Source organism: Thermobia domestica, chromosome 15, assembly GCF_964235325.1.
Source record: "Thermobia domestica chromosome 15, izTheDome1.hap1.1, whole genome shotgun sequence".
Lineage (NCBI taxonomy): Eukaryota > Metazoa > Arthropoda > Insecta > Zygentoma > Lepismatidae > Thermobia > Thermobia domestica.
In genome coordinates, this window is record NC_137468.1 from 18,157,619 (window position 1) to 18,182,579 (window position 24,961).

The 24,961-nt window shown below is 35.9% G+C and overlaps 1 long non-coding RNA gene across 1 annotated transcript; it reads left to right on the forward strand.

The window, feature by feature from the left end:
• Nucleotides 1-13,234: 13,234 nt before the first annotated feature.
• On the forward strand, nucleotides 13,235-24,606 carry LOC145671818 (uncharacterized). Its single transcript, XR_014128533.1, has 3 exons — nucleotides 13,235-13,434; nucleotides 21,380-21,517; nucleotides 24,170-24,606. It is a non-coding gene; the product is annotated as an uncharacterized LOC145671818 (long non-coding RNA).
• The last annotated feature ends 355 nt before the right edge of the window (nucleotides 24,607-24,961 follow it).

Sequence of the window (24,961 nt, forward strand, 5' to 3'; positions counted from 1 at the left end):
GTTTTTAAATTAATTTCTTTTAAAATTAAAAATATACACTATAATACCTAGGTACTATCTGCTTTATTTGAGTTCCTTTATAATTATTCAAATCCCTATTCCTATTCTATTACATCATCGTCAATACACAGCAAACAATGATGATGACCAAAAAAAAAAAAAACTCTACTTTATCACGCATTTGTGGTCCTAGCATGACTGCCACTTTAATTTGTTATTTTAACACCAAGTTTCCGGTGTTGCGGTTAACAAGGGTCTCGTTTTACGGTTAAAACAGGCCTGGTGTGACCGATTTGAAACACGGACAGTGTTGATCTGTGTGAAAATAACACCGCGGCGAGGTTACAAACATATGAATGAACAAAGTAACTTGGAAATAAGAGCATCGCCATAGTGATCTTTCTACATATACACCATATGTTGTTATCAACACTCCAGCTAGCGTGGTGCACCAAAGTTATTGAGATAGTAATATTAACACTGTATTAATGATCAGTGATTAGCCCAATCTTTCATTTGCTAACAACAATGAGTGAGTACAGGTATCACAACCTCAAACTCGTATGTACCACATAAATATACCTATACTGTAATTTTAAACCGAAAAATACTAGATTTTTCACTACTTCTGATTTCAACAGAGAGATGAAAGTCAAGAGACAAAACTCATTCTCAGAACACTGAATCTGTATCAAGGAAACTACTTTTTGAAATCTCTTACCGATTTTGTTCTATGGAATTAAGCGTAGAAACAGGAAGTTTTCGTAGAGTATTGCGGATGTTGATGGTATGCTTTATTAAGACACTGAATCAATTGTTAAAATCCGCTTTTCGTAATTTAGTACTATTCTTGCTCCAGGATTATCAAGGTTGAGACCGGATATAGCTTATTTCTACCACTTCCGATTTGAATAGAGGGTTAGTGAAGGAGATTGAATTTATTCTTAAGACGCTGAGTCGGTGGGAGAAAACAGCTTCTCGATATCTCTTACTTTTTCACTGCATAAAAGTCAATATTGAACCCGGAACTTTAAGAATTTTAACCATTTCCGGTTTCCACTGAAATTGTGTTTCCGGTTTCCACTGAAGTATGGCGCAGGGGCGTCATTTAGGGGGCAGGGGGGCAATCCCCACTGAGTTTGAGATTTATATAGATTTTATAAATAGAATAGTAGTGAATCAGTAAAAAACGGGAAGTTTTATTTATATCAAGGGGTCTTGCCCCCCAAAGCAAAATCTGATATGACGCTCCTGGTATGGCGCTGAATCGATTGCAATAAAACGAAGCTTCTCGATGTCTATTTGCTTTTTTCTCTGATTTCTACCGCTTCCGGGTTGAATAAAGGGTTAACGAAGATAGATAGAACTTATACTTGAAACGACAGATAGTAAAATATCGCTTCTCAATTTGTTTTTATCGTTTTTGCTACATAGAAATCAACCAGTCTTGAAGCCGGAAGTAGTATTAAATTTTAAGCATCTCCGGTTTCGATAGATTTTTGCAGGTGGTGACGATATGTTGTCTTCAGACTCTGAATCGATTGCAAAAAACAGCTTTCGTTTTGCCATTTTTGTTCTATGAAGATAAACGTTGAAACCGGAAATGGTTTATTACCACCACTTCCAATTTCCGTAAATTGTTGTATGTACTGAGAGTATGTTGTCTTTAGACACTGAATTGTTTACAAGAAATCGCTTCTTGATATCTTTTATAGATTCTGTTCTATGAGAATCAATGTTGATATTTGAAATGATTGATTTCTATCACTTTCTGCTTGAATAGCGAATGAACGAAGGAGTTGGAACTTATTCTTCAGATGCTGGATCCATTGCAAAGTACAGCTTCTCGAAGTTTTTTTTTTTTTTTTTGGTTTAGCTTGTTTGCTCTACGGAAATCAGTATTGAAACCGGAAGTAGTAGTTAAACTTAAACCACTTCCGCTTTGGATAGAGTGTTGTAGGTGGAATCAATAAATTACTATGAGACGATGAATGCATTGAAAAAAGTCATCATGTATCTATCTATCTATCTATCTATCTATCTATCTATCTATCTATCTATCTATCTATCTATCTATCTATCTATCTATAAAATCGATTTTGCTCAATGTCAATAAACGTTGAAACCGGAAATGGTTTATTTGAACCACTTCTAGTTTGAGTATAGTCTTAACGGGTTAGATAGAACCTATTATTGGGATTGCAAAAAAAAAAAAAAAATCGCTTCTTGATATCTCTTACCGTTTTGCTCTAATACCTGTCAACAGATAGACAGACGGACAAACAAACATAGCCGTTCTACAAGACTCCCGTCACTTGTGCATAGCATATTTGGGAAGTCTGAAAAAGAGAGGATGAAAACGTAATCTGTGAATGTGAGGACTTGCGTGGTCTTTGTTCTTTCTTGTCGTGGAATGATGGGCTTTTCTACTGTGACGACTACTCTTTAACCCTAGCGGCAGAATTGTCCAGATGTCGCTCTTTGAAATTTATATCCCTAATGAAGTTGCAGACGTGGGAAGGAACACGGCCAGGGTAGCATAGTTACAGAGTTCTCGCGGTGCACAGAGGGCAATGTCTCTTTGCACTCTTAACATATGAATACGAAAGAACTTGCTTTCTGTGACTTCGCGTCCAGCCCTGTGCTTCCAACTGTTGGCGAGTTTCAGAACTACGTAGTATCGATACTTTTTGTTGATTCTATCTCGTGTAAAATGTACCAACAAAAATACAACAATATTACTGTTATATTATTTGCTGGAAATTTTTATTATCTCAAGATACGTTCATCAATCGACCCTTCAGGGATCCTAGTTCCGCTAGTCATAGGAAATACTTTACTCTTGGAAGCAAAGTCGATTTCATGACACGTTCATATGATAATCGATCGGAGTACAGCGTTTAGTTTGTGTTTGTGTGTGTGGTGTGTTTTTTTTTTTTCCTGTGTTCTTATGAGCAAAGGTTGTTTCCGTTTCCTTAATAGATAAGCTTCGTGCAAGGCTTTCCTCGATCAGTTATTTGCTGTCGCACATAAAATACCATATTTTTTATTTGAATTTCAGATTGAAAGTTAAAAAACTAAACAAGTATGTCTCGTCGTTTCGTCTTGCCAATTATCTCATACAGGTAGAATGAGATACGGCTGTTTAGATGTAGGAAGTTCCGTTGTATGGGTGTTACGGTGTACGGGTAGCCACACTGGAATATCGATTTAATCGTTTCCTAAAATGGCCAGTGCCCAAGCCGCATTGCAATATCGCTTCTTATAAGATCAGATCAGCCATTCAGTATCGGGTCTGATCAGTGGAAAGATGGGTGTTTATTTGAGTTATCCGGGTGGTTTTCGCATTGTGGGGTCCACCCACAATCGTGAGGAAGCTTGGGGAGCTAGTAGAAAGATAGAAGTAGTGGATTTCTCTTTAGGAGGCCAGCACTAACGGCAACAGGAGCCGATGTGTGTGTGTGTAATGGCACAACACATCACTGCAAAGGAAGGGGGAGTGCTACATGTCGGTCTGTAATACTTGGAACCTTAAAGACTGTAGCTCCAGATTGTTTCTTTCCATTTTTTGTTTTGTTTCAAAGAATACATTTACAAATAGAATTGTGTTTATTTGTGTATTGAAGTTTAGCACAAAAGCTATATGAGACGTGGACCTAAAATTTAAGTGGAATCCAAAATCACTGAATTACGTTACGATTAACTAATGCACTCCAACAAGGAATCAAACCCACAACCACATGAACCAAAGACACACACATTAACCATTACACAAATGGAAAGAGTGTCAAGTAGAATTTCATTTCATACATTTTGTGCTGCTAAAGCTTTCGTTTTATAGAGATTGCGCTTGCTTCATTCCAGCTTTAATCCAGCACAAGTGCTATCGCCATATATTTCTTACTTTTATTGTGATCATCACTTTGTACCCACGGGCTGTTATAATGTCATATGAAAGTAGCACTGTGGCTTAAACAAGACTATCAGACGGATATGTTTAACAAGATAACGAGGTTAGGAGAAAACCCATCTTGATAACCGTTGTCATGAAACTCGCTTGGAAATAGCTCTGCTCTTGCCGCACGAGAGCAGGTAGACCCACCTACATGTGGTCTGGCGATCCCCCGATATTCTCCATGCGTGATTAATGACCGCTCTCCGCGTGCTGATAGAGTCAGTGTCTAACAACACTGTCCATAATGGACGCTATAAAGGGGCCATAAACTTCTACATTAATCTTCCATTATCAAGGCATATTCGGAGCCATTCCATAACTGTCAAGTTGCTCTTCTATTTCCTTCTTTCTTTCTGACTTGCTTTTATTACGTTTTCTTCTTTCTTTTGGGCTGTGCCAGAAGCGAACTTGTTGCTTCGTCAGATCTCTCCCTTCACATAAATTTTCAGCTGACCATAGATTGTGAAGTGGAATATCTAAAACTGACCACAAATTAAAAGTAGATATACAACGTAAGAGATTTTTATTTTCCATTGCTCCTTCTGTATTAGTGACAATCTCCAGATACATCATAGCTAAGAATTTAAAATATACTATCGATCGATCAATCTGATGATACCTGAAATATTATATATTTTAGTAGCTGAAATACCCATTTTTCGCATGGGTAAGATATATATGTAAACAAACTGAAGAACGAAAGAAAAAAAATCGGTCATTATCTACTACTTTTACATATCTCGGTAAACGCTCCCTGAAACCGCCTGGTTCCATTTTTGTCTTTTTTTTTTTTAAATGCCTCTGGCCCCCAGCTGATAGGGGCTGTATTTGGAAGTCAACGCCTGTGGGTGTATCACCATTCATCTCAGCCACCGCGTAAACTATGGATTTGACACTAATATCGGACATTATGGATTATTTTTACATGTCTCGGTAACACACCCCCGGTAGGTGGCCCCCGGCCCGCATACAATGGTAGTTGAATTTGAAATTCTTCGCTAATGGAAGTGTCACCATTGATCTCACCGACAGCGAAAACGATGGATTTGACACTAATATCGGTCATTTTGGATTATTTTTACATGTCTCGGTAGTATCCACCCCGTGATCCCCGGCTCACAGCCGAATGGGGTGAATTTGGAAGTTACCACTGATCTCAGCGACCTCGAAAACTATGAATTCGATACTAATATAGGTCATTTTCTATTACTTTTCACATGTCCCGGTAATCGCCCCCCCTCCCCCGCCCTGATATCTCCTGGTTCGAAATTTGAAGAAAAAAACGCGCTTCCTTTTGGTCTGGGGCCTGGACCAAGGTATCCGTGACCAAAATTTGGTAACTCTAGGTTCACTCGTCTTATCCCCAGGCCGCACACAGATAGACAGATAGACAGACGCAGACAAACAAACTCTTAATTTTATTAATATTAGATTAGATTAGATACTTCCAAAACAAGCTATTCATAAATACAGGAAATCTTAGGAACCTAATTGGTCCTCCTATTTATTTGTCGGCAAATATCAGGTTAAATTGTCGATCTTCATAAAACGAAAACAGTAAAAGATCGCTAGAAATACCTAAAATGAAATGAAATCTTTGAGTTTTACGTCCCACGATTATGCCGGCTAGACTAAAGGAGACGGTGATTATGACAAATGAATGAAATGGTGGAATGAAGTAAGTGGGAGGAAACGGGAGAACCCCGAGGAAACCCACGCACACAATGTTTGTCCACAACAAAGTTCACTATCCCAAAAATAGATTTTACCTTCATCCACACCTATTTGTTCAAACTAGAAGTGGTAGAATTATCCGATTTCCCGCTTCAACAGTGGTCACTATGGAAAAAAGACCGGTAATAGATATTCCATTATGAGTGACGTGAGATAATACGTTATTTCTTAGTTCAATTATATGAAATGTCATACATAACGCTACTGATCGGAATAAAATGTTGTGTCTGTATTGGAAATCAAACCAAAGGTACGATCAGGAAAAAAAAAAAACTTTTATATGTAAACGCAATCCAACGAAAATCATTAAATTATGATGTATTCTAAACGTGAAAAATTACGATATATCTCCTTAGTGAACAGCCCCATAGTTTCGGGTAGCCAAGGGCATTCATTACCCATGTGAGCACCTCTAGCCACTCTAAAACTTTCAGTTGTTTGTTGGTGTGTACGAGACTTGATTGAAAAATAATGTCCCTATGACTGAATCTATAGTAGGGGTGTCTTTGGAAGGGAAGTTACTGATTTAAATTTGAGACTCAATTGCGTTATCCAATTCCTTTAACCAATTGGAAATAATCTTAACTTTCCGAAATTCCTCTCAATAATTTATCTATCAAAGTTAACACTGCAACCTGTTGCATACCGTTGAACAGGCCTTTTCATCACCTTTGAACAGAGGCGTATTTAGGGGAGGGGGCTTCCGGGCTTAAGCCCCCCCCCCGAAATCTTACTTACTATAGTAAATTATATGAAATATCTTGCAGAATTTACACATTTTCAGGCAAAGCCCCCCCCGAAAGAGGAAAACCCCCTCCCGAAACAAAATCGTAAATACGCCACTGCCTCTGTAGAATAATCATAGGGTGATCAGTAAGTAACCCACACAGCAAGGAATATTTTCTCAACCAAAAGAAAATATTTTCCTTGGTTTCCATAAGGTTTTCCTTCTCTGGAGATTTCCATGCTGGTTTCCCTAATGTATTCCGAATATTTAAGGAAAATATTTTCCCAAAAATGTTTAGAAAACATTTTAGAAATTACCGAAAGTACATTTTGAGAATGCTAGCCGGAAAGTATATCCAGGAAAATATTCACAAAATATATTAGAAATATTTTATTGGATGTAATCTAATATGTTTTCACTATTGAGAAGGAAAATAATTTCGAAATGATAATAAAAATGTTTTCAATATATGATATGGGAAACAATGAAAGGAAATATATTCCATATATTTGAAAAATGTTATCTAATAGGTTATTTGCAATATTTTCTATTTTTACAAGAAAACATATTGAATATATATATTTTAAAACGTTTAGAATATTTTAAAAATAAATTCTTTCGTAATATAAGAAATATTTTTCAGAAATGTTTTAAAAAGGTTTACTTAATTTTAACAAAAGTATTTTGGTAACCTTCTGTTATAACTTAAATGGAATATTTTCGTACAATATTTTAGTCTTATTTCCAGAATATTTTATCGGATTTTGAATATAAAACTCTAAAACAGGGAAAAGTAAACATATTAAAAATGAATAGAAAATGTTTTCCGTTATGTTTTCGAAAATATTTTGTGTTTTTAGTGAACAACATTTTCTGATATATTATAGAAATATTTTTACATTGTTTTCAGAATATACTCTTCCGTTACTGGAGAAAATATATTTCTTGTTATATCTGAGAAATATCCCAAAAACTTACCGGAAATATTTTTAGAAAATGTTTGGAAAACATTTTATGAAGTACAATAAGTATATTTTTAGAACGTTAGAAGGAAAATTTTCACAAATTCTACTATTGTGTTGAATGTAATGCAATATGTTTTCAATGTTGAGAGAGAAAATGTTTTCAAAGTAATACTGAAAATGTTTTACATACATGATATAAAAAACAGAATAGGAAATATATTCCATAGATTTTACCAATGTTTTCTAACGTGTTACTCGCAATTTTTTCTATTGTTACGAGAAAACGTACGAAATATAATTTTAAAAATGTTTCGAATATTTTAAAAATAAATTCGTTCGTAATATGAGAAATATTTTCCAGAAATATTTTTAAAACACCTATTAATTTTGTATGGAAATGTTTTTGTTACCTTCTACTGTAAATTAACCCTAGAAAGTCCAAGAATTTTTTTTTGTCTCAAGTAGGTCCAAGGGGGTAGGGGCTCCTCGAACCCACAGTATAACATACTATAACTCACATAATGCCATCTAACAAGAAATGAATATAGAATAAGCATTCAGAACTTACTCGTGGCTGATATGTTGTTTCCCAACATAAAAACACAATCCTTGTTAAATACAAACGAAAAAATCTAAGTTCAGGAAATATACTTGTAGAAAATATGTCACATGGAAGTCCAAGGAGGGGGTTCGATGAGCCCACTACTTAAAAATAATTTTTAATTTTCAAGTTACTAAATAATACCGCACATTAATGATGTGGATTTAACAAAGAAGTAATAATAGACAACAAATAAAATTCTCAATATTTTAATCAAGACTTACGACGGAGTTTTTCAGGAAATATACTTGTAGAAATTATGTCACATGGAAGTCCAAGGAGGGGGTTCGATGAGCCCACTACTTTGAAATAATTTTTAACTTACAAGTTACTAAATAAAAATGCACATTAATGATGTGGATTGGATTTATCAAAGAATAATACACAATAAATAAAATTCTCAATATTTTCATCAAAATTTACGACGGGGTTTTTTCAAGAAATACAAACGAGCTTGGACTTCCTAGGGTTAAATAAAATATTTTCATACAATATTTTAGAATTATTTTCAGAATATTTTATCTAATGTTTAATTAAAAAAGTTAAAACAGATTATTAAAAATGAATACAGTTTGATGTTTATGAAATATAGTTTGTGCTTTTAGCTAATAGTATTTTATTATATATCAAAGAAATACTTTTACATTATTCTCATAATATATGCTTCTGTTACAATAAAAGTACATATTCCTTGTTATATCTAAAATGAATTTTATCGGAAATGTTTCTGAAACATTTTTCTAATTTAAATATGTTGGAGAAAGAATATATATATATATATATATATATATATATATATATATATATATATATATATATATATATATATATATGTGTGTGTGTGTGTGTGTGTGTGTGTGTAGAGAGAGAGAGAGGAAAGTTACCAATACCAGCCCCCTATCCCTAATCCGGCACCCCAGTCTCTAGCGTCTCTATGAAGCATAAACAGCCAAGTGTTGTGCTGGGCACATTACTTACTCCGATTAAGAAAAGGCGCTGATATTAGAAAATAATCCTACAAAGTTTGGGGGCTGAGAATCAGTAGGCATTGTGATTTCAGTGACTTGCAAGTTTTGGTAGTGCCACAAAAATCTGAAGTTTCACGATAAAGGAGTATGGGTAGGCAAAATGTTCATTATAGTAGCTAATTAAGGAACTACAAAGTAAGTAAATACGTGTTTAGTAATACATTATAAGCTTTAATTGCGAAACTATTACGTTTGTTTCCGCTACAGTTTAAAGTGGTATAACAACTACATGAGCTCCCAGCGGAAATCGAACCATGGTCTCCCGTGCTCAAGGCGTATATGCTAACCATACAAACGCGAAGAAATTCACAAAAGCACACACAGACATATATATATATATATATATATATATATATATATATATATATACAGGGTGTCTCAAAAGTCCCTTACCACAACTATTAAAATCCGAATGGATGTACTTTCAGCAAATTTGATATGGTAGGTAAACTTGAGGGTTAGGGGGACACTTTCTGGCGTAGGGTACGCGGACGGTCGCCATCTTGAATTTAACTTTTTTTTGTTACAAACGCTACGTGGGTCATGTGATACATGACCATAGGCTAGAATTTCACAAGAAAACCGAATCTGAAGTCAAAATGCATTTATCTTTATGCGGTAAACAGTTATCCACAATTGCAAGTGTGACTTTCGTATTACATAATGTGCTCAACATGTTGTCCGTGCTGGGCAACGCACGTGTTCAGACGCTTCTCCCAATTACTATGGACACGTATTAAGGTTTCTGAGGATATTTGTTCACAGGCAGCCATGATACGTTGTTCCAGATGGCGAACATCACGAACTTTCACAGCATACACCATAGCCTTCACAGGTCCCCACAGGTAGAATACAAGGGGGGTTAAGTCGGGTGATCGGGCAGGCCATTCCACTGGTCCATGTCGACCAATCCACGTCCCAGGGAATTGTTCATTCAGGAACTGACGCACCTGGATGCCATAATGGGGAGGTGTACCATCTTGTTGGAAGAACCTGGGGAAGGTACCATCTTCGGACATCAGAGCCGGCATTATGTTTTCCTGCAACAACGCGAGGTATCGGTCTGCATTTAACGTTCCTGGAATGAAAAACGGACAGACGATCTTTGTTCCCCATATGCCTGCCCATACCATAGTTTTCCCTGCACCGGTCATTTTCGAGGAATCTGTCCAAGCGGGGTTGTCACGGGACCAATAGCGCATGTTTTGCCTATTGACCTCACCATTTACGTAGAAATGGGCTTCATCCGAAAAAAGTATCTGCATAGCGAACTGCGGATTTACCCTCAATTGCTCAATAGCCCACTCGCAAAACTGAACGCGACGATCGGGATCGTCCTCCTACAAATGTTGCTGCAATTGCATTTTATATGGATGCCACTTATACCTTTGGAGCACTCTGTGCACTGAACTGTGACTCACGCACACTGCATTGCTAAACGACATGTGCTTCGCTGCGGCGACTTCGAGAAGGAGGCCAGCACGGCAGTAGCTGTTTCTTCGTCCGTGGCTGTCCTTGGCCGTCCACTACGGAGTCTATCCACAACTGTTCCCGTTTCTTCGAATTTGGTCAATAACCGTCTCACTGCAACATGCGATACAGGTGTTCGTTGTGGATGACGCGCATTGAAATCGGCAGCCACAGCGCGGGCACTTCTCGCGTCCCATATTTTGATGATCTGGATGCGTTCGTCCCTCGTTAAGGGCATGATTCACAACCTGCAAGACAAAAGAAACGCAGTCAAATTCACAACTTCAATTGTGGATAACTATTTACCACATAAAGATAAATGCATTTTGACTTCAGATTCGGTTTTCTTGTGAAATTCTAGCCTATGGTCATGTATCACATGACCCACGTAGCGTTTATAATAAAAAAGTTAAATTCAAGATGGCAGCCGTCAGGTAACCTACGCTAAAAAGTGTCCCCCTAACCCTCAAGTTCACCTACCAGATCAAATTCGCTGAAAGTACATCCATTTGGATTTTAATAGGGGTGGTAGGGGACTTTTGAGACACCCTGTATATATATATCAGGGGCGTCATTTAAAGGGGGCAGGAGGGGGCAATTCCCCCCCCCCAAGATTTTGAGGAATACATACGCTTTAATCGATTGTCTACTAATGTACTAGTACAATACGAGAAAGTCTTATGTTGGTGGTGCTCTTGCCCCCCTCAAGCAAAATCTGAAATGACGCCCCTGATATATATATATATATATATATATATATATATATATATATATATATATATATATATATATATATATATATATATATATATATATATATATATATATATATATATTGTTGAGTTGATATTGAGTTAACGTCCCTTTTAGCAGCGAGGCGTGGACCTACTGATTAACGTGGAATCCGAACTAAATGTGGATGTCTTTTAGGCCGCGCCTCTATTACTTCCGAATGCGATTGCGAATGCGAATTTCCCAGCACGTGTAAATAAATTGGAGAGGCCTCGACTAGTTCCGACCAGCAAATTGTGAAAAAACCGACGAAAAGATACGAATGATCCCAACCTGTTGGGATTGTTCGTCCGAATACGTGCGAAGGAGATTTGTCTGCAGAGGAATTGAGCGCTACGAGAGAAATAAAGTTTGTTTTGCGTGAAAGCAGACGACGTTGCAAGGTGCGGAGATAAAATAAAAGAAAAATAAAAATTAAGATAGAAGTAGATGTTCATGGTTTAATAAATTGTGCTTTTGATAAAATTGCATTGTGGAACCAAGCTTATCCAGATTATCACAAACGACACGTCGTGAACAAATTATGGGCAGATGTAAGCAAGGAACTTGGCGTGGAAGGTATGTATATTTTTCTTTGTTTTGTCTTTAAAATATGAAGATTTAATCAATACATGAACTCCAACTTTTTATTCAATTTATTTTTCCTTTCTGTTCCTTAAATAATGATTTTAGGGATATATGTAATTATTGACAAATATGTTTGAAATAGCAAAAACGGGTTCCTTTTACTCATGGAGAAAAGTTACTTAGAAAGTAGATTGATTCTGTAATCTCTAATTATATTTAGTTAATTTATTTTAAAGTGAAAATAGTAGCGGTTACCACGAAAGCATAATAATAAAGGGAGCGACATTCAGTCTATTTTGCACACAAAGGAAATGCCATTGATCCTTTGAATGTGCAAAATATGTCATTTATCCGCATTCGTCTTCTTCGTGCTCTCAAGATTTTAAGGTACGAATTTTGAAGCAAAAATATTTCACATTGAAGGGTTGAAAGAGACATTGCAACTTGATTCTCATTCGCAATCGCATTCGGAAGCAATGTAGGTGCAGCCTTACACGTCATTCTATTACCTGTAGTATGCAGCGCCAGGGGAAAGTATATGAACCAGCGTTGCCAGATCTAGCATAATGATGCTAGATCTAGCATAATTTGCATTTCTTGGGATCTAGCATCTTGCTTTTAGCATCCTACCCAAATCTAGCATAATTTCAGCAAGTTTATCAAAAAGCCGTAAAACCTGAAGATGAGAAACAAATTGGTCGTGGGAAGAAAAAGAACGGCAGAAATGTATCCTCTTTCATCGATTCATATAGTCGGTAAACCATACAGGCAGTCTTGTTTTCCGAAGTAAGTTAAAAATGGCTTTGGGCTTTTTTTTTTTTTTTTTTTGTGGCTTAACCCACGGTTTACTAATTCTTTAACTGCGAGGCATGGTCGGAGCTATGGGGGACATTATCCCCTCCAACTTTTTGACAATTTCACCATCTTTATTTCTGACTTCATGACCACCTTTTTTCCTGAAATGAAAGGTCAGGGACCGACCAAAAATTTGCTCCCCCCCAGCAGACAATTCCCAACTCCGTTTATGCTGCTAGGTAATTTTCTTTCCCAATATGTAAACAAACACTTTGCATTCATTTATACGATATATATGCCATTGAGTCTGGCAACGACTGCACTAGTTTAGTTGAGTTGAAGCTTTGGTGCGTGAAGTATTGAGTTCTATCCACGCATTCTTGAGCTCTGCGTATGTTAAGTTACGTTATCGTCTCTCAACTTCGTTCTTTTTTCTTTTAAAACTCCTGATATAGTAATTATGAGGATCTAGCATAATTTGACCGAATCTAGCATAATTTCGATCAGGTTTTGGAATAATTCCGAACTGTCAGTCTGGCAACGCTGATTTCAACCAGCGAGTTTTGAAAACAAATGAGTGTTAGATACTGGTGCATCATTCATTTGTGAAGATGAATACAAATAAATTGCTTGAAATATTCCTTCCATTGAAGAAAATAGTAACAAGTCAAAATGTTCAATAGAGATCACATAACGAATTTAGCATTTGGAGCCTACTAAGACTACATTTAAGTCGGAGGCGAGAAAAACACTGTTAATAGTGATGAAGAAAGGAAGAAAGAAGCTAACATTTGAAACAAGTAAGTTTTTATTTATTTATATATTTATAACATTTGACAAATTTCTTCCATTTTCAGGTTAGGGTAGAGCTTTGTATTTCTGTTAACGGCTTAAGTTTAGAGTTGCCCCTCAACCCCAAACTGGTTTGTGATTTATGCACGGGTTAATTTACAACGCCCGCTCCAGCAGATACTCTCACTCAGAAAGGAGAAATTACACATTAATAATTTTATGAAAAAGAATCAAAACTTACCTAACCTTAAGCTAAACCCTACCCTACTTATTTATATCTTACTCTACTTTACCATACCCTACTCTACTATATTTTTTCAAAGGGCCCTACTTATCGATGCGTAGTTGGGGCGTGATTTACCCTTATGCACTGTAATTTTTATGTTGTACGTCCATACCGTCCTTATACTGACCTCTCCTTATGTCAATCTGCACCGCTTTTTATAACAATCAGGAAAATTTACAGGAGAAATGAGGTAAGAAATGATAATTTGAAGTTTTTATTTGATGTTTAGGAATTTAAGTTCGGTATGAGAGTTATGTTTAATACGAGAAAAGATATGTGGAAGTTAGTACTATTTGCCGGATGCGGAAGCATTCGCGGAAGGTTTCAGCAGCATGGTAGTTGTAAAATATGGCGAACAGGTGTAATGAATGCTCAAAAATAATGAAGAAAACCTTTTAAATTTTTGTAAGCCAACGGAGTACTAAAGTTAAGTGAAATGTAATAATTTTTAATACTTTAAGCACTGTTTTTTGTATGTTGCAAAGTCCAAGGGCACCTACAGACTGGAGGGGCAACTCTAAACTTAAGCCCCAGTTTGTGCTAGGTAGCCACTGAAAAGCGCGAGTGCTATCTAACTGAGTCAGGGCAGAAGTGCAGCACGAAAGCTCGAGTGATAAGGGTGCGCCCGTAGGGAGCAGGTGCGTCATCGACGGGGGTTACGCGCATAAACGATGATAGTGGAATAGCACACTAACAACTATTTATTCCGAAGTTGGTCGTCGCCTACTTTTTGGCTAGAAGTGTAATAATTGGTTTCTTTCTTTACCAAAGTTTTACATTTAATTCACATAATAATGCCGAGTGAGCGTTAGCGAGTGGAGACGGGTTAGTGCCCCGCAGGGCACGTTGTTTTCTGTTTTTTTACTGCTAAATGGGAAGACGGGCCTGTGTTCTAGAAGATTGCTGCCTTCTTGGTTATGTCACTAACCGTTACAGTAGACAATATAACTTTCTCCACGTTTCTTTATATTAGTATATATCAGGGTTGGCAAAAACCATGGTTTTTATTAAAAAAAAAACAAAAAAACGTTTCTTTTTGGTTTAAACCAGGTTTGTTTGATTTAAATAATTTGCTCTATATATTCATATCATATATGGACAAAAATAAGTTTGTTTCATCTTGATGTTATTATGCAACAACCGGGTTATGCTGAAAGGGGTCACATAAGCTTAATGCGGAATAAAAACCGCTTCTCGAGTTACATCCGAGAGAAATTGTCCTCCATTTGAACTCGGAACCCGGACTAATTAGCCACAAATGCGATACGTCTGCCGACTCACTCACGAAGGAATCCTCATAAAAATACGTTGAACTGATCTTTACATGCTTCTTGATATAATTGTCAAGAGTAATTTCAGATGAGCAAAAAGATAAACAGCTGCACAAGTGAAACTATTATACAGAATTACATATGGACAATTTCAAAGTACTACGGAGTACAGAAGAACTAATTTAGTTCAAGTTAGTTAACAATGACTTTTATTGATCGAAATTAAAGAAATACAACAACTTAATTTGCATATCAGTAAGAAAAGTGAATAAAGATACGAATTATTTGAGTCCACTTTGGCTCAGACTCATTTATACATAAATAGATACAATACTTCTTATTTCACTAACTGCCTCTCGTGGGGTCTGTATGACCCCCCCCACACACAAAGTACGGCATTTCGAAGTATTTTATCAATAGTAAACATTGAAACGAAACAATATTTAGTAATTTTCTTTGATTGCAATTACATAACAATAATAACAACTACAAAAAAATTACAAACATTTATAAGCTTAAAAAAAAAGTTGCTTTTGTAGTATAACCTTTTTGAGTAATGCATGGGGAATTTAGGTCTGAATATAACACGAATAATGGGAGTGAAACGTGATAACCCACAAATGTCTGTTCATCAAGATTTTACAAACACTTACACTTTTACGAACATTTTTCGTTTTTTGGTTTAAACCAGTTGTTTTTTTTTTTTTTTTGAAAAAACCAGCTGGTTTAAACCAGCCAACCCTGGTATATATATATAGGATGTAAGAAAATTTAAAGCATCAAACCTACAGAGGTGATTTGTCACATCAGAGCAAAGAAATAGTTCATATGGACCTGTGGTCAAAAGTCCATACTTCCGAAGCTATAGACTGTCGAAAACATAAGAAAATAAACTTTAAAAATCTATAGCTTCAGTGTGGGACCGAGCGCAGTCAAGGAAGACATCACTTAAGAACTAGTATGTGCCCTATTCAAATGCCCATGTTTCAGAATTCTGCGGTGCTTGCGTATCAATGGACAGTTTATGAGCACTTCAACCTTTCTGAGTATTCCTCAACTGGCTCTATAAAAATTAATGTGTAAGTGCCACAAGATTCTGAAATATGGATATTTGGATAGGGCACGTAGTAGCTCTTAAGTAATGTGTTGACTCGACTGGGATCGGTCTCACAGTAGTGGAACTCTGGACCTCTAAATTTCCCACGTTTTCGGCAGCCTGTAACTATAGACGTTTGACCACGGGTCCATATGAACTTTTTTTTTCTTTTCGTGTGCAGAGTAAGAATTAAATGATAACTTAGCTGCTGGTAGTCGAATTTCGGTTAAAACTACGCTAGAAGTCGTGTAGCCGAATAGTAATCGAGCAGTACTCAGTGAAACTACACTTTGCCTTTTCCTGGATTACTATGGTACGGAAGGTATAATCGTTGCTTTCCCGTGAAAAGTTGTAGTGACGTTTATGGGGAGTTGCCAGCTTGGTTACTCGTGGCTCGCTGAGCGTAGTGAATGGTGGCTGGTGATTTGCTATCCTCTTACCACACCCCCAGTGACGAGCAGGTCCAAGTGCGGGAAGCGAACGACGCTATACCTTCTAACCTTTAGTTACCAAGAAAATTGTCAAAAGGTGTTAACCAACTTACTTGGTTACATTAAGCAAAAGGAATAACAGCTGTACAGTTTTGCGGTAAAAATAGCCGTCTCGTCTTTGTAATTGCTCATTGCACTTAATTATTGCCGGTACTTGGGCTGTTATAGACAATTAGTTATTTGAACCCCTCTTCCTTGGTTGCAGGACTCAGTTATTCAGGATAAATTAACACGTCTCAATTGATCTTTTCGAGTATCGAAATTCTTATATAATATTAAATTTGCTGCAGTATGGGATATTTCGAAGTAAATTTTTGTGGTCACAGTATGAAACATCCTCAGATATGCTAGTTGTCATTGTCGTGTACGCGATGCACTAACCAATTAAAGTAGCGTCTACTAATTACGGCTCTCGATTAATTTAATCGTGTGGTTGGCGTAATCATAAATATATTCATCTTTATTAACAATTAGTTGCTCTCGTATAAGCGAATTTTAAAGGGAAATGTAGACATAGTAACTCCCACAGGATTTTTTTACAGGGGGGAGTGGGCAAAAGGACCGACATACAAGCAAAGTCACGGATACAAATACCTAGAACCACATAATATTTAATGTAAAATACAATTATTACAACTCACTGCTAACTTTACTAACTGTTGTGTGTGAATAAAAAATTTAGCATATTTTAATACTAATTAGGAAAATCCATTGTTAAAGCAAGTGCTCCCTGCAGCAGGCGGCTATGGTTACAGAATACAGTTTTAGTGTTATTGATACTTCGTAAGTGAAATCCTCATTTAGTTGGGTGAGGAATCTAGAATACGATAGTGCTATGATAAAGAAAAGAGTAAGTTTTTATATTTTTTAGGTATGTTTTGTATTTGTAACCTGTTCTTCTTTCCGAAAGGATATTCTCCTTTAGAACAACTTAACTCTGTGCATCAGAAGTGTAGAAGTACAACTTTTATGTAAATCAGGCGCAAATATATATGTATTAAAAAATTGCAAGTAAAGATTACCATAAAAAAAAAAGCAATGATAGAACGACAGTGCGAAAAATACGAACCAACCAGTGCTAGATAGCCACTGAAAAGCACGAATATTATTAACAGAGTGAGCACAAGGGCGTAGCAGGATGAGCTTAATGTGCTTCCGTATGGAGCGGGCATGTCAGCGACGGTGGATATGCACGTAACCGAAGGTAGTGTAAAACTTTTATATCCCATACAACTATGCCTTACATATAAATAACATAAATAATGGTTTGCGCCTTTCATTTCAACTCAGCAAAAAAAAAAAAAAAAAAAAAAAAAAAGTAGCATCACCATCTCAGATATTGTTGGAACTTTTTTATATAGCAACTAGACATGTTTTTTAAATGACCCGTATTTTTTGTTGTCGGAAAAGATTTTCCCGCCAAATAATGGGCCATCAAAACGGGAAGTACAATTTACGAATTTTAGAGGACGTGGAAAATGGTAAACTTCGTAGCCTCACCATTCAGCTATGGAGACAGATAGTTATAATTCTTGTTGTGGTATGTACACTCATGACAAAAAATATTGTCGCATGTCTATAAATATGTTGTTCTAGGAATATAATTTGATAACGAATTCGTCCGGTATTTCTTATAATGTAGTGTGTGTGTATAATCGGGAAGGACGATGTATGTGGCAAATTTCATGTCAAAAGAGCAGTAAATAAGAACAATAAAACGAAAATAAAACTTTCTTGTCAATTTAGCAACATTTTGTTTTACTCATTCTAATTTTCGTGTTTGTAATTCTTTTCTTCTGAAATTTACTACGAGTATACATTTCCCGATTATACATGTAGTATCAGTATCTACATGTATAACCCTGCAACATCATTATCAAATTATATTCTTACAAGAAGACAGTTATAGATATGCGACAATCATTTTGGACATGAGTGTACATACGGATATAAATAAAATATATTTTATTATAGTTTGGTTTGCGCATGCGTATCTTTTGGTACATAAATTAACAAATGAACGTAAGTTTATCTGAAAAGTCGAAGGTTATGCTTTCTTTCGAGCACTTCCGGTTCGAATTTTAAAATTCTATTTTACGGTTGGTAAGACCTAGTAACCCGCTTCTCGAAAAAAAAATGTATTGCTTGTGTGTGCAACCATTTTGTCGCAAAAAATTCGAGAAACCGTCAAGTTTTCAAAAATCACCTTTCTCGAAATCACCATAATTTAAAATCCTGAAATGTTGTCAAATTGTTCAACTTTACATGAATAATAAACACACCAAATAGCATTGTCGACCAAGGCTTCACGAATGAACTACAGCCTCTTGAAGTTAGCGAGGTTTCATTAACTTCAATATCACCGTTGGCAACACTTAAAACAATGAAAGTGCAACAATTTGATGATGTTTGTGGTTCACATTCATTAAATAAAGAATAAAAGTTTTTCCTGGCTCCTTTTTATTATTTTGATCAAAAAGACTCTCTGAAATAATAAGATGAGCCTCCCCCTACTCCGTTTTCTTAAACCGATGTATCCTGAGGTGAAAATTACGATTACGAAACAAATTTTAAACTTACTTAAAATTGTTTTCGGATACAAAGTTTCACTGATTTTTTCCACTCTGAAGTAATTATTTGCTTGCTTAGTCTTTTCTTCGCTAATAGCATGTCACCATGGCAGATGCTCCAATAGGTGTTGGTGCACTCACAACTCGTAGCACGTCGTCGATAGTCACAAAACACTTATATTCTCTTCTCTTATTCTCTTCTGGAAACGTGTACCCTGTTGAAGGTCCATGTGGAAACAAAGAAAAAAAATGAAATGAAATCTTGGGCGTTTTACGTCCCACGCTTATGCCGGTTAGGCTAAAGGAGACAGTGATTATGAGAAATGTGTGAAATGGTGGAATGAAGAAAGTGGGAGGAAACGGGAGAACTTCGAAAAACCCACCAGCACGGTGTTTGTCCACCACAAAGTCCACACGGCGCGAGCTGGGATCGAACCAAGGATGCTAAGCACCGGAAGTGAACGCTCTACCACTGAGCTACCGCGCCTCCTGGAAACACAAAGAACACTGCAATTTCATGTAATTTATGATTTATTGATAATATTTCTGCTATCCATCACTGGTTATCATATATGCATGTAACAAAAGTTCATTTTTGCAGATTTCTTAAATCTACACTTTGAATTGCAGAAGCTCGATTTTGGGGAAAGCATGAAGTTAGTCCATGATGACCCGTTACTGCCATAAAAGCCAAAGATGACTTCGGTAAATACCAGTTACCGGTCGCACACTTTCCCACATTTTTTTTTTTTTTTTAATTGTCGAATTCGGTTTTTGGCAACAAGACGAGAGTAATACCCGGAGTTGGTACTTGCACTATACTCACGAATTTTTCTGCAGGTTTAATACTGTGAATCTGTTTTTCGTTTTCCCGGGTTGCCACATTCTTATCCCCCCTCTCCCCAATACGTCGCAGAGGCCCTTACCACGGCCGGTTTCACTGAAAAGCCACTGCTTTATCGGACCTGTCTGCATCTTGGACATCTGAAAGCAATTTTTAAAGTGGAATGCAGCACCATCAGAAATCACTGAAACGGTTTATGAAATTGTAGACACTTATTCTCACGTGTTCGAACCTTTTTCTATAACGTATATTATCGCTTTTCTTCGAGTATTTTTAGAATCTTATTCATGGCTATGAGTACGAGCCGAATCGTGTGTTTTGTCATCGCTTATTACGGCAAAACTGTCAGTTGTTTCATAATAATATATCACTCCCGTAAAGAAGGACATTTGCTCGTTTCTCCAGTGATCATTCTGAACTTCCCTTTGCAGAATAACAGTCCAATTTAAGCGAAGTCCACATGCAGTAAAATAGAATTTGTATCTTGAAATTTTACACGATGCTTTGCGGTAACATTTTTTTAAACTTTCATTGTTTTCATTGTTGCCAATTGTGACTTCAAAGTTAAAGAAAGTTCGCTAACTTAAAAAGGCTGTAGTTCATTCATGAAGCATTGGTCGAGAATGCTATTTGGTGTTTATTATTCATGTACAGTAGAACCATCTGACAAAATTTAAGAATTTTAAATTATGATGTTTTCGAGAAAATGACGATTTTTGAAAATTTGACAATTTCTCAAATTTTTTGCGATAAAACGGTTGCACACAGAAGCGATACTTTTTTGTGGGGGAAGGGAAGCGGGTAACTAGGTCTTACCAACCTTGAAAACGGAATTTAAAATTCGAACCGGAAGTGCTCGGAAGAAAGCATAAACTTCGACTTTTCACATAAACTCACGTTCATTTGTTAATTTATGTACAAAAAGATACGCATATGCAAACCAAACTATAATAAAATATAGTTTATTCATATCCCTATGTGCATACCACAACAAGAATTATAACTCTACATGTCTCCATTGCTGAATTGTGAGGCTCCGAATTTGACCATTTTCCACGTTTTCTACAATTCATGAATTGTACTCCCCGTCCTTGATGGCCCATTACTTGGTGGGATTTTTTTTTCGAAAAAAAATACGGGTCGCTTAAAACACGTCTAGTTTCTATTAAAAAAAGTTTGAACAATATCTGAGATTGTGATGGTACAATTTTATTTTTATTTATTTATTTATTTATTTATTTTTGCATCAATTGAAATGGAAGGCACCAGATATCTAATTTAAGTTAAAAACAATGTACGTTTCTCATTAATTTTTAGTTACTATAAAGATGTGACTTAAAATTTGTAAAATACTGTACATATATTAATTTTTTGCATTTTCTTTTTCTATAATAGATTATTAAAACACGTGTACAAAACATAAGAAATGTTTATTAAGTACTGACCTGTTCCGAGAGATCAGAAAAGATGAATACGAGCTGGTTTTGGAATGAAAATGGTGTTCTTTATGCTATGTATTGGGTAGTTCAGGAAGTGAGTATTTATTGAATGTTTTATTATTATTATTCGATATGCCCATTAAATCATATAGTTGAGACTATTGTATTGATAGAAAGTTGAGACACTATAATATTAATAAATTTTCATAGAAATAGGCACTAACTATACATTTAAATAGAAAGAATGTGTCAAATAAAATTTACTGTAGGTAGCCAATGACACCCCAAAATAAACAAACTTCTGTTCTTTATAATATATCGAACGTAAAGAAACGACATTGGTTGATTTGGCGCTTTATTGATGCATTTCGAAAGAAAAAAGAGAAGCAGGACACGAGGCAATGCTTCGAGAAGACGATTCGCCCAAGAAAAGAAGAAAATTCCCGACGAGAGCTCACGTCGTGGTTCGGATTCCACGTTAATCAGTAGGTTCACGTTTTGTATGGCCTCGCTGTTCACGGGACGTTAAACTCAAATTCAACTGAACTGAAAGAAGAAAATAGATTCAAGCTGATGAAAGAATTCGCCGTACAGAATTTTGAAACTGTTGACATTGCAGAATAATGCTGGATTTGGCCCATAATTCCGTCATGGAATGTTAATGTCATGGTAATTGTAACATAAGACAAAGTAAATTATTCAATAGGTATATTAGATTTCACTGTTGTTTTCTTTCCAATTATCTGTGTTGCAAGTACGTAGTAATAAGCAGTAATGCAGTGTTATGAATTGCTATGAAGTTATGAATATCCTTTACGTTAGAGATATTGTAAAGATAACTTCACAGAAGTTTACTTTGGGGTGCTGTAGGATGCCTACAGCAAATTTTATTTTAGCCCAATATAGATTCATGCTGAGAAAAATTTCTGCAGGTCATTGTCTCCGATTTTCCTGAAATTAGGATATATCATTCTAAAAACAAAATAATTAGACCCATCTTTTTTTGCATTATACAAAAAAATATTAGAACTAAATTAAGCATTTGTTGCAACTGAGACTTTCAGTGACTGTTTACCATGGCATTTTAAAGAAAATGTGGATCAAATTTAACCTTTCCGAACTTCTTAATTTTAGGTTGTGCAGTTATTTTTTGAGTTTTAGTGATATTAATGCCTATTTTTAAGGCTTTTAGTACGTAATTATCCGGTTTCTATTTTTGAAGTACAATATAACCCATTTAAGTAGATTAACCTATTTAGATATACGGCTTTGCGTCCAAACGTCTCGCTCCCAAACGTCCTGCTCCGGTATCACAGGGTGGTATAGGAGCAGAGGGTTGGTGTTATTTATCACTAGCCTTTAAGATATATATATATATATATATATATATATATATATATATATATATATATAAGTGAGCATAGTGAGAAGGACCATATATACTTCTACCTTATTAATTTATACAGTATGGCGCTAAATTCGGTGTACAAAAGCAGAGGGGTGATTCCTGAGAGTGAAAAAAAAAGTTCCAATAAACATAGGGCGAAAACCCCATCGTTTATGTGTTATAGGCTGCTGAAATCATGAAAAAATGAACTTTAAAGGTTCATAGCTCCAAAACTTTGGGACCTACCTTGGTCCGGTCAAGACTTCACTTAGAACCTAATATGTTCCCTATCCAAAAACGTGTTTCAGAATCCTCACGTGCTTCCACAACAATGTTTATAGAGGGAGTTTGACTACGGGCCTATGATATAAAGTATTCTCCAACAACCTCCATAAAAATTGTTGCGTGAGTACCTTAGGATTCTAAAACATGTATTTTTGGATAGAGCACATATTAGTTCCTAAGTGAAGTCTTGACCCGACTTTGGTAGGTCCCATAGTTTTGGAGCTATGGACCTTTAGAATTGATTTTTTCATGTTTTCGGCAGCCTATAACACGTGAACGATGGGCTTTTCGCCGTAAGTTTATTGGAACTTTTTTGTTTGTTTACTCTCAGGAAACACTCCTCTGCTTTTGTACGACGAATTTAGCGCCATACTGTAGGTATCGTTTAAAAAATGTAAATATTAAGCTAGGCTTAATCTGCACTTTTTTAAAAAAGTTTTTATCTCTATTACTTTATGGCAGGCGTGCATATAACGGAGTTGGGATTTGGGCGCCAGAGTCCAGCGGGCAAGCTCTGTGTCGGTTTTCTACATTATTTATTTGCAAATACTGAACAAAAATTCAGAATAAATTAAATCTTTTAAAAGTTTTTTTCTTTTTAACTCTTTTTAAAGCGAGCTTATCTTCTTTATCTTTTAAGTCGAAGCAGGAAATATAAACCACCGAACGATTTCTGTGTATGAACTCTGTCAAACTCGTAACCCAGCTGAGTTACTTTCCTTCCTTCGCTCAGTAATACTCATGCATCTACAATTTCCATTTTCATCCTAAGTTAAGTTTATTGTGTTCTGTAATATCATTATTTTAAGTTTGGATCATAGTTTCAATTCTATATCTACACTATAACTTTATTCAGCGTACCAAATTTGAGTGATATTTATTAAGATATTTGGTATATAACTTCCAAAAGTATAGGAAACAATGTTTTAGTATTTTGGATAGCCTGAGGTAAGATAAAAAAAAAAAACCGCATAAAACGCTTCGTTTGACTTAACCTTGATTCTGAGATATCTTTTGTTTTTAAATTTTGCCACACATGCTACAAATAGTAATTTTACAATTGCTTTATTTTAGGAGTCCACTGTGTTTGGAGGCTATCAACCGAGATGATTTCAAGGTACGCCGCACACAGGTACTACATAGACGGTACCAAATTTGACCGTAAGTAAGGATGAATCCCAGAAAAAGGAAGAAAGTGTTCTGACTCACCTAGCATTTCAAAGTGTCTTCCTATGTGATGAACTATCATCAGCCTCCCATCATTAGCGCGCGGCTTGCTCAATTTGCAGATTCGACGAAAAACGTTGTATATATAGAGAGTTTGGCATAGAGACATTTAGTATAGGAAGCCCAAAATTCATAGCGTCAACATAACACCAATTTAAAAATATAGACTGAAGATCAAATTAATTCTTATTGACTGTGATTTTTTTTTTATTGGCGTAGCTCGCTTCGTGTGATATGTATGGTACTCATTTAAGCTAATTTGCGTGCATATTATGCTGTTTTAATTTATGGCAGCTAAATCACACTTCAGATTCTAAAGTAATGTATAATATACCTACTTCGTATCGTTAAATATATTCTTAGATGAAGGTGACAGAGAACTTTTCAAGAAATAGTTCAACTTATTTTGTGTGTGTTGAGGGGAGGGGGGACGTAAGTAAACGCATGATTCTGCTGCTTGGTTTTCGGTGATTGGTACAGTCATCTTCTGAACTACAATACTATGGTGTGGGAAAGAGTTTGTAAGATGCAACTCTGTTCAAACTTTTCTTACAAAGTGTTTTATTTTATTTTATTTTTTTTAAATGTTAAATAAAACTTGTTAAAATTGATACACTGATGAGGTGTGTATACATTTCA